Below are 12400 nucleotides of genomic sequence, written 5' to 3'. Positions count from 1 at the left end.
ACTTCTGTCTCTCTCCTCTGGGACATGAAAATCACATCTTTAATTACCAAGGAAGCATCTTAATTCTTTCTCCAAACCATTACATTTAATAAGAAGTTTCTTAATAGTTACTCTTAGAATTGTATTCATACTTCCATAAATTTTCTCTTTTTTTAAGATTTTATTTATATATTTGACAGAGAGAGAGAGAAATCACAAGTAGGCAGAGAGGCAGGCAGAGAAAGAGGAGGAAGCAGGCTCCCTTCTGAGCAGAGAGCCCCATGTGGGGCTTGATCCCAGGACCCTGAGATCGTGACCTGAGCTGAAGGCAGAGACTTTAACCCACTGAGCCACCCAGGCGCCCTGTCCATAAATTTTATAATAATGAATTTCATTTATAAATATTGATTTATTCCTGATTTTGTTCTGAGACCTGCACTGATTACTATGCAGGATATACTGATGAATAAACACAAGTCACTTTCTTCCTGAAAGTAGCAAAGCCTCTGCCTTTGGCTCAGGTCATGATCTCAGGGTCCTGAGATAGAGCCCCGCATTGGGCTCTCTGCTCAGTGGGGACCCCACTTCCCCCTCTCTCTGCCTGCCTCTCTGCCCACTTGTGATCTCTCCCTCTGTCAAATTAAAAAACAAAACAAAACAAAAAAACTTTAAAAAAAAAAGAACATCTAACTCAAACACAGAATCACCAAAAGCCCACAATTCGTACTCCATGGCTTGTTTGCATATGCATTTCATTCTTACCAAAACAGTGAAAAGGTGGCACAAAACTAATTCAACTAGTTTTACTTCACTCGACACATGCACATTTTATCAATTACTAAGGAAGAACCAAAAGGAAGAGGAACTGTGGGTTGCCCTGTTTTTTCCTTTATTTCTAAGTTCTTATTTTTAACTCAAGTATTGGCTAATATAGGGAAGTAATATAGGTAAAAAGAATGATAGGCTTCCTTGATCATCTGGGGTTTTAAGGCCATCACCTTCTTTCCATATTCAAAGCAAGTTCTGGCTTGAATACCAGAAAAGCGTGGTTTCTTGTTAGTAGCCACATGAACTCAGTGGAAGCAGCAGAGCACACTTAGCTTATTCTCTGAGCCTGGCTGAACCTCCACACTGATGGGTCCATTGGAATTCTGTGCTCCTGAGTGTTGCGAATACTCAATGCAAATAACACAGCATGAAATACCGCAGACAAGTGTAATGTGAGCATCTCCTCTGTTCATCTGCACATTCCACTGTCCCACTGAATTTCGCTTACAATTACAAACACAAGTTTAACAATTATATTGTTAAAAGTTCACCACAATGTTATAGATACACAACGGAATACTATGCAGCCATCAAAAGAAATGAAATCTTGCCATTTGCGACGACGTGGATGGAACTAGAGGGTATCATGCTTAGCGAAATAAGTCAAGCAGAGAAAAACACTATCATATGATCTCCCTGATATGAGGAAGTGGTGATGCAACATGGGAGGGTTAAGGGGGTAAGAGAAGAATCAATGAAACAAGATGGATTGGGAGGGAGACAAACCGTAAGTGACTCTTAATCTCACAAAACAAACTGAGGGTTGCTGGGGGGAGGGGGCTTGGGAGAGAGGGGTGGGGTTATGGACATTGGGGAGCGTATGTGCTATGGTGAATGCTGTGAAGTGTGTAAACCTGGCAATTCACAGACCTGTACCCCTGGGGATAAAAATACATTATATGTTTATAAAAATTTTTTTTTAATTTAAAAAATTAAAAAAAAAAAGTTCACCACAATGACATTAAACCAAGCACAAGTTCCTTTCGAATGGCGGACCCTGTCTGACACCACAGGTCACGAGCTCATGAAGCAGGCCCTATGGAAGTATAAGAAAAGCTTTCCTGGGGCTACCATAAAAACCAGGGCAATAAACACAAGGCTGTTAAGGAAAGAGAGTGCCTTTGAAGTAGCCAAGATCACAAGAGGAATATACAATGTCAGAAAGTACTCTATAAAATTGACTCTAACCAGTTCTCCAACACCTACCCAATTACACCCTTAACCATCGTTGTCACTTTGTAAGCAAAAACGTCTCTACTCCAGTATGTACATTACTGCTAGTTTCTCACTTGTTGCCAAAGATGAATTTTACTAATTATGTTATGTTTTTACCTAACTTGGCAGAGTTGGGACAAGTGCTATTATCATACTGGTACTTTGAATTCTCATAATTACTAAAGGTCAATTAAGAGGCCAAGTTAATTTAGTCTTTTGAATAGGTAAAAAAGAGAAAAGGTGTGTTTTCCAAAGATCAAGTTCAACATTCTACACATGCTAAGTTGCCCATTGAAACTTTGTCCTCCTGCTGTTGTGGAATTTTCCACCTATTTAGATGTATCCTTTGCTGATAGTGAGGAAAACAGTAATATTTATACTACCAAAATGCTTATTCAACAGTCTGATGCAGGGTAAAGAAAGAAGGGAAGAAAGAAACAACTTCAGTGATCTTTCCTTTCTTTTAGCATCTCATAATAAGAAAGTTCAGTGAAGCCCCATATTGCAATCATAGTTTTACTGTATTTATATACATTTTTTCATATCCTTTCTGACTGGGGTTGCATATATTAGGATATTAGGAAAATGAGATCAGGGTTTCTATCTATGAAATGAAAGGAAAAATATTTATTTTAAATATTTTATTTTTAAAATATTAATGTTAATATATCATATATTTCAATAAATTTATTTATTTATTTAAATAAACATTTATTTTAAGTATTATAAAATGTATGTTATATACAAATAAAATAAAATTCTATTTTGAACTGAGTTTACTACAAGGAACAAGATAGTCTTATAATTTAATGTTATTTAACATAATTTTATTCTAGACAAAAATTTCCAAGCACCCCAAAAAAATCCCAAGAAGAATGTGGAAATCATAAAGTTTTGAAGGCCAAAATGTGCCTTAAAATAAAAGTTTTTGATACAAATTAAATATTAGAAGTGCCAAGCCATTAAAATCTAAATAATAAAGAACACAATTTGGGGCATATATTGTTTGCACATGTGTGTATATGGGTTTGTATTGTAAATATAAAATAATAAGTCTAGGTGTAGCTCTGTTTGCTTCAATGCTTCCAGCTACAACTTTACCCCATTTGAAATAAATTGCACCTTAAATTTGAAGGCAATTTTCAGTAGTTTGGTGTGCAGTACAGATTTCATCTTTGATATTTAGTAAGCCTGAGATCTTTCTAACTTGTGAAGTCTGCATGTCTGCAAACTAGGATGTCTGTGTTTGTGTTTATTACCTTTTTCATGCATGCCTTGAAATGACTAAATTACAGGTATTTTACATGTGTTTTGTGGTACAAGACAGATACAGTCCACTGGTATAATTTATCTTGAAACACCCTGTTTTACAAAATTACAGAAAAGCACTGCAATTTGCTCAATTTTTTATTTCTAAGACTATGATAAAATCTTCAAAGCCCAGAAGATGTCTTCAGATAAGACCTTAGCCATGCAATAAACAATTTTCATCAAAGCTCTGGGTTTGGGGAAATAGAGTACAATTGTGGATTTAAAATCTTGATAATGTTTCTTACTTATTATCTATTTTGTCTTTTGTATTTTGACCTAATTCAGCTACCAAAGGCATCAACTCTTCTATAAGATTAGACACACACACACACACACACACACACACACACACACCCCCATACAGCAGTCCAAATCAGATTATCCACAATCAAGGTAATTGTGGAGAACAAAATTGTTCATCTGTACTTTGCAGCTGCCTTGTGGATTTAGCGTTTGATCCCAAGTGATTGCTGAAGTTACAACTATACCAGAGTTCTTCTCTAATCCACTGGAACTTTTTTATTTTAAAAATCACTTTTTAAAAACTTGTTTTGACTTCTTCACTGTTCCTACCAGAAAAATATGTGTGTATCCAAAAACTCAGTAGAAAGTGTGTATACCTTATGGTATTTAAATAAAATGCAAGATAATTTGATACTGAAAATAATTCTAATTTTCAGTGAATATTTAAAATATTGTGTGTCTCCAATTCAGTTTTAAATGTTGGCTTTCTAATCTTTGTATGTTAGAAAAATTTTTTTCTCCATGTGTAATTGAATTATCCTGATTTTGAAATTTTGATATAAATGTTTGACACTTCATTAAAGACAGAAATATTATAAGCTTTGAAATGAAATTTATATTAGTATGGCTGAATAATGTATATGTATTTCCATTTTTTTCTTATGTTGGATCTATCTATTTAATATTCTGGATAATCTGTCAGGATATCTATTATGTACTGGTGTAGCTCAATTGGCTAAAGTTAAATTCTGCACCTTAATCTATGATGTAAAACTAGACATCATAGACTAAAGACATTTTCAGTATTTCTTCATTAGAATAGAACTAATTGAGGGATAACCTAGTCTGTATATATTATTTAAAAAAGGAGCAGTTTATAGAGGTTTTCCTCTTAGATTCTTCCCTCTGATGAAGTACATACCCTCATTAGTGAATAATCTTTGAGAGGCTGATATATTTTCCAAATTCACTGTTTCTGCCTCGATTTTATATACATCACATAAGATAACTATTCTTTTATATCATTAATAAATCTTAAAATGCATAATAAAAGCATTCATTTATTTATAATAAATTCAAAGCCATTGTTTATTTCATGAGGGTAATATTCTCTGTTTCTCACACTTTTAGCCCTGAGTGACCTCCAACATTTCTATCTTCTGCTATGCCTGAACAGCATACATGGCGGTGGGTTCTCAACTATTTTCTCTCCTTCAGTGGTTCCCATGCTAGCTTTTTACTTGCTTCTCTCCTGAACATTGTTTCGGCCTCTGTATGGACACTCAGCTGCCCTCATCATGGAAAAACCAGGCAGTGGCAGGAGTAATAGCTTAGTAGTGGTGGTAGTACAGTACCAAAACTATATAGGTTTGATTTTCTCGGTAAAATAATTTATGTTCACTTAAAGATTTAGAGCTCCCAAAATACTAATACAATCTGGCCTATAAGAGATAGAAGCCTAGATTTAGAGAAACATATTATTTCAAAGCATTTGTAATTATGGTTGTAATAACTAACATTTATTTTGAGCTTGTCATATGGTAGGCATTTTCATGAGTATTTTGTACATGCTATCCTTTCTAACCTTACAATTCCATGGCTAGGATCATTCTCATTTTTCATGCAATTATCATAAAATTTATCAAAGTTTTGTACATATTTTTTAAAGATTTTATTTATTTATTTGAGAGAGAGAGCACAAGAGGGGGCAGGGTCAGAGGGAGGTCAGAGGGTCAGAGTTCCCACTAAGCAGGGAGCCCAACACAGGGCTCCATCCTAGAACCCTGGGATCGTGATCTGAGCTGAAAGCAGATGCATAACCAACTGAGACACCCAGGCACCCCAACAATTGTATATTTTTCAAATATAATGTAGCTAGAAATTTTCAGAGTTGGTATTTCATTATTCCAATCCAGGGTCACTCAACTTTAGAACTCATTCAGTGCTATATGCCTGAAACATAACAGAAAGCCAAATATGTGTATCTCAGTACACAACAAAGCGAGCCTTGAGAAACACCATTTCAGCAATAGATGTATCTAAAAAAAGTAGAAAATTAGAAAATGGGCACAGTGTCAATATGGAGATCAACAGAGTATGACTAGAAGCTTCAACTAGATCTCAGGAAAGCAAACATTTTGTCTCTTATCTATGCAAATGATTAAGCTAACTTAGCCTCTGTAGGTATAAGAATTTTAAGTATCAGTGAATTAATAACACTGTGTTTCTTAATTTCAATATAGGAAATGACATAGGTTAATTAGTAAAATTCCTCTTTCTGATTATAAACATTCAGCCTATTGATTAGCCTTTTTAAAAACTACATGAAAATTTCATTTGCACAGGATTTTATTAGGACTAGTCAAATATTATTACTAGCAAACTGTGAAATACACATAGATCAATTAACAATGTCACATATAGAGTTAAAGACAGGAACAGGGGAATCTGGGTGGTGCAGTCAGTTAAGTGTCCAATTCTTGATTTTGGCTCAGGACAAGATCTCAGGGTTGTGATCTCAGGGTCCTGAGATGGAGCCCTGTGTTGGACTCCGCAAAAAGCATAAAGTCTGCTTAAGATTCTTTCTGCCTCTGCCCTTCCCCCCACCCAATCTGTCTCTTGCTTTCTTGCTCTCTCTCTTTCTAAAATAAATAAGTAAATCTTTTTTAAAAAGGAATCAGGGAAGAAAAAAATATATGGAATAATTTCTGCCCTTAAGAATCTAATAATGTAGTAAAAAATGATACACATATAAAACTATACTAATAAAACTATTTGATGAACTGATTTGAATATAAGGAACGAAATGGACAATGGGAAAGAAATCAATAAATGAAAGGCAGATGACTACTGAATCTTCATGGTGGGAAAGCTCAAGTGAAGACTTTGAAAAAGAAAAGGATTTGGATTAATAAAATGAAGCATTAATTAGTCTCTTTAGTTTTCTGTTACATGGGACTGAGATCTTCCTAACATTAATTTCCTCATGTTATGAAATGAATTTTATGTGCCCCTCAAAATTGATATGACGAAGCCCCTATGTGACAGCCTTTAGAGGTGGGAGGTTTGGGAAGTAATTAGCTCATGGGAATGGAGCCCGTAAGATGGAGAAGAAAAGGAAAAAAGCTAGTCTTTTCCCCTCCCTCCCTCGGTTCCTCCCACCCTTCTCTCCCATTCCCTCCCTCTTTCTCTTTCTCTCTCCTCTCTCTGTCTCAACCATGTGCGGCTGTAATGAGATGATGGGCATCTGTAACCCAGAAAGAGAGCTTTGACCGACAACTCAACCATACTAGCCTCTTGATCTTGGGCTTCCAGACTCCAGGACTTTGAGAAATGTTTGCTGCTTAAGTCTATGATCTGTTATAGCAGTCTGAACTAAGAAAATATTATTCTTCACTTAAAGAACTGTCTTAGTAAAGGCTAAATAAATGAGTCTTGGTGTGAAGTATTTTACATGCAATATCCCACTTGGGTTACAAGAACATATCCCTTAGTATGTACTATTATCATCCTTATTTACAGATAACAAAACTAAAGTTCAAGGAAGTTAAATGCTGCCTAGTATCATATAGTAAACTGAGATCTGGAATTTGAACTTAGGCACATTGATACCAGAGGTCACAGATTATTTTATTACATTATCCTCAAATACTGAGATACTCTTTAAAATGGGGTATGTACCATTAATAACAGGTGTTAGTAAGGATCTTGAGAAATTGGAACATTTGTACACTGTTGTTAGTAATGTAAAATGGTATTGTCACTATGGAAAACGGCATGACTCCTTCTGAAAAAAACTTAAAGTAGAATTATTATATGATGTGGCAATTCCATTTCTGGCTATATAGCCCAAAGAATTGAAAGTAGGGACTTGAAGAGATACTTACACACCCATGTTCATAGCAGCATTTCTTAAAACAGTCAAATGTTGAAAGAAATCCAAGTGTCCTACAATGGAAGAATGGATAAACAAAATGTGGTATATACATACAATGGAATATTATTCAGCCTTAATAAGGAAGTTAATTCTGACACATGCTACAAAATAGGTAAAACTTGAGGTCATTACGCTAAATGAAATAAGAAACAAAAATATAACTATTATTTGATTCCACTTACATGCAGTACCTAGCACAGTGAAAATTAAAGACACAGAGAGTAGAATGAGGTTTTCTGAGGAGGTAGAGAGTGGGTAAGGGGAATTATTATTTAAGAGGAGAAGAGTTTCAGTTTTGCAAGGTGAAAGGATTTCTATGAATGGATAGTGGTGACGGTGGTACAACAGTCTGAAGGTACTTAATGCCACCAAACAGAACACTTAAAAATGGTACGTTATATTAGGTATATTTATCCATAATTAAAAAAACAAACGAACTCAATCTAAACTTAAAAAACAAATAAAACCTGGGGTGTGTATCTATGTATCTCTGTTTCTGTGTTTTATGTTGGGGGGTTGAGGAAGAGAGTGGGCATTCTTTTTTAAAAAATAAAAGAAAAAGGAAAAAAGTCACCTTAAATAACAGTAATTAAATCTTGCTAACCACAACTTCTGAATAAATTGAACTGTTCATTTTTATAATACATTGTATAAGAAAGAAGTCAAAATTACCCACACGTGCAATTTTAGTCAGTTTGATAAGAAACATGTTTGGTCCAGGCTCAATGCTGACATCTTTTAATTAACTAATCATGATTTTGGAACACTAGCCCATGCTGCTTTATAAATCAAACACTGAACCAAAAGGCAGGTCACAAGAACTGCGTCTAAAGACATTATAATACACCCTTTAATTGCTGAGCTGTCTTTTTCTTTTAAGTTGTAATTCCCCAATTCTGGATATCACAGTAAAGTTGACACAAAAGATAGCATCTTAGCATAGTATTACTTAACAAAGATGGCTGTCATTTCTGTCACATGAAAACCCTGTCAGGAGCCACACTTCAACTTTCTGTTGCCATAGATACCACTTTTCCTCTGTGACCAAAAGTGAAAAATACAGCTCAGTGTCATGATTCAAATATAAAGAATTGAAACCACTTCAGAAATATATACAAAGACTCAGAAGCAAGTCTCTTATCATGGGGATTTCAGTTACAAAAAGTAAAATTCTAGAACATCAATAGTTGTTCGGCCAGTGGAGAAGTTGACGAATAGAATACTAATGATGCAAAAGGCAATACCGGTTTGAATCAACTTTTTTTTTCATTTATTAATAAAAGAATGTATCTGGGACTTCATATTCAAGTAACAAAACTTAACCTGGACAAAGTTAATTTCCTGGTGTAGTATACATATTAATCAGGGGCACCTGGGTGGTTCAGTGGGTTAAGCTTCTGCCTTCGGCTCAGGTCATGATCTCGGGGTCCTGGGATCAAGCCCCGCATCGGGCCCTCTGCTCAGTGGGGAGCCTGCTTCCCCCTCTCTTTCTGCCTACTTGTGATCTCTGTCTGTCAACTAAATAAATAAAATCTTTTAAATAAATAAATAAAATGATAAACTAGCAAAATAATTATTCATGTTATAACTATTTTTCAGAAATATATTTAGTTTTTATACAAAAAGTCAAGTGGAAAGAGTCTGTTAAATTGTTACAATTACTAATGCAATCAGTATTATATCGTATTGAATAATATTTAGGGGATTAAAATTCCTTCATGAGTTATTTATTACCTACAATAATAGGGAGGCAACAGGCATGACAGGAGAGTCTATGGCCTTGGGGTTATTTAGAAATGGGATGTTGAGTAAGTTACTTAAACTTACTCAACATTTAGAAATGTCCTTTGCACTACAGGGTATCATGCTTAGTGAAATAAGTCAATTGGAGAAAGACAACTATCATATGATCTCCCTGATATGAGGAAGTGGTGATGCAACATGGGGGCTTAAGTGGGTAGGAGAAGAATGAATGAAACAAGATGGGATCAGGAGGGAGACAAACCATAAATGATTCTTAATCTCACAAAACAAACTGAGGGTTGCTGAGGGGAGGGGGGTCTGGAGAGGGGGGTGGGGTTATGGACATTGGGGAAGGTATGTGCTATGGTGAGTGCTGTGAAGTGTGTAAACCTGGCGATTCATAGACTTGTACCCCTGGGGATAAAAATACATTATATCTTTATAAAAAAATAAAGATGAAAAAAAAAAAGAAATGTCCTTTTTGAGTAAGTTAAACTCTCTAAATCCCACATAATGATTTTAACAATAATACCTACCTGATAGAACTATCACAGAGTTTAATTAAATAATATTATTGCATTTCTAAACACACACACACAAAATCCTCATAAAAATATTTTTAAAAGCCCAGTATTGTGGGGCACCAGGGCGGCTCAGTTGTTAAGCCTCTGCCTTCAGCTCAGGTCATGATCCCAGCATCCTGGGATTGAGCCCCACATTGCATTGGGCTCCCTGCTCAGCGGGAAGCCTGTTTCTCCCTCTCCTGCTTCCCCTATTTGTATTCCCTCTCTCACTGCCTCTCTCTCTGTCAAATAAATAAATAAAATCTTTAAAAAAAAGCCCAATATTGAGTGACATAAAAATATGGCTGTATACAGAGATGAGACACACCATGTTGTTTAATGGAGAGACTGTGTTTTATTTTTAAGATTTATTTATTTATTTGAGAGAGAGAGAGAGAGGAAGGGGGAGATCAGGGAGAGGGACCGAGGGAAGAGGAGAAAGTGAATCTTCAACCAGACTCCCCACTGAGCTCTGAGCCCAGTAGGCCACCCACTGGGCTTGATTCCACAATCCTAGGATCATGACTTGAGCCAAAATCAAGGGTTGGACTGTTGTGCCGACTGATCCATAGGCACCTAGAAAGACTGGATTTTGTAAGGAAAAGTGGTATTGTTTTTGTTTTTGTTCTTCCGAAGTACATTTTCCTTTTAGCACAATTCCAAACAAAACACTAGTGGGATTTATTTATTTATTTATTTATCTTTCCATTAAAATTATTTCTAATAGTTCTTTATTTGCATTAAAAATGTTCAAAGTATATTAAATGGGATAAAGGGACAAGTCAGAATACAAACCAATTGCATAACCAAGTGTTTCTTTAAATAAATATATACATTCCACATTTATGTGTAACTGTATTCTTATAATAAGTCAAATTAGAATATTAACAGTGATGTAGTTGTAGAATGGTAGTGAAAATACATCTCAACTTCTTCTCTATACATTTTGTATTTACCTGATTTTCTTTTTTTTTTCCATGTTAGGCCAACTTTAATTATGTGAAGACTCAGTCCATCTTTATTAACATTTTTAAATTAATATTAAAAATTAAATACACTTTGGCACTTCTAGAAATAATAAATTTTTCTGGTTTAACATCTTGCGATATTCTTCAATTAAGTTATTCTTTTACTATTAGATAGAAGCCATATCAGATATTAAACTGGTTAGAACAGATACTACACTTGATTTTGGCCAAATGGCTAAGAAGCTACCTAGTTATGTTTTTATTATTGTGGTTAACTCCTCCTTCTATTAATTAATCATTTTGAACAACTAATATAAATACGTGGCACAAAATTCAGAAGGTACAAAGAGATATATAGTGAAAGTCATCTTTCTTCCTTATCTGCCTTGTATCCACCTAACTCCCCTCCTTAAGGTAACTGATGTTATCAGTTTCTTGCTTATCATTCCACATATGATTTATATATTTTAGAATAACCCTGCAACTTACACACACACACACACACACACACACACACACACAGAGTAGTATTCCATGCTGAACTATTCTGCATTTTTTACTTAATATCATTTGATGTATTTTCATATCAATACACGTACAATTATTTCATTCTTTTTAATGACTTCATAGAATTCAATGTGATTTATTAATTGCTCCTGTTATGATGAGCAACTGGGTAGTTTTAAGACAACTGCATTTATAAACAATGATGTAACTAGTAAGCAAACAAGTAAACTAAAACGTTCAGTTTTTCAGTTTTGAAAGTTTTTATTAAATTCCCTTTCATAGCTTTACACCATTTATAATCCCATCAGCAACAAATCAGTGTCCTGATTTCCCCTTGACAGTATGGATGCGATCAAGCTTTTTGATCTTTGTCAATATGGAGATGAAAAATGGCATCTCGCTCTAGTTTTAAAGTGCAATTTTCTTTAAGTGTGAGGTTGAGTTTTTCATGTTTAATAGTCAATGGTATCTCATTTTGAAGCTGAAGTTAGTAGCAGAGTATGAGCTGACTTTTGCATCCCAATTCACACCTTGTAGAGCCCAGAACATGACTTTTGTATCTCCACAGCTTTTGTATCAGCTTAGATTACATTGACTGCAACTAACATAAAATTTCGACTCAGCTGACTTTAACAGAAGGAAAGTCTTTTATCCTACATCACATTATGTCCTAAAATACAGTAGAGCTAGGGTTGGTTCATTTAGCTACTCAGCAAAGAAACTGACCTTCCTGGTCTTTCTTTCTGATTGCCATGCTCCAACTAGATTACCTCATGGTCACAGAAAGGCAGCACCAACAGGCTATTGACAATAAAATGATAACAAAACTTGTTTAAGTTTTGAAACTTTGAATTACAGAAAGATATAGAATGAGAAGTGCATGTTTCCTTCTCTTCTACTTTCAGTCTCTCCAAAGGAAACCACTTAAGTTGTTATGATTGCTTTGAGAAGGAAGGAAAACAAAGACTATGTACATGTGCATACCTGAGTATCTCTAATTATATTTCATGTATTCATTTTATTTTAAACCCCAAAGTGATCATATTTTATATACTGTTCTAAGCTTCACTTTTTTCACCCATTATTTCTTAAAGATGTTTCTAGTT

The 12400-nt window shown here is 34.9% G+C and overlaps 1 pseudogene; it reads right to left on the bottom strand.

Moving 5' to 3' along the window:
• Positions 1 to 10919: 10919 nt before the first annotated feature.
• Positions 10920 to 11034, bottom strand: LOC116587290 (annotated as a pseudogene).
• Between the last annotated feature and the right edge of the window lie 1366 nt (positions 11035 to 12400).

The sequence above is a fragment of the Mustela erminea genome, chromosome 3, assembly GCF_009829155.1.
Source record: "Mustela erminea isolate mMusErm1 chromosome 3, mMusErm1.Pri, whole genome shotgun sequence".
NCBI lineage: Eukaryota > Metazoa > Chordata > Mammalia > Carnivora > Mustelidae > Mustela > Mustela erminea.
The sequence above is the reverse complement of the archived record's forward strand: the minus strand, read 5'-3'. Positions and strand labels throughout refer to the sequence as shown.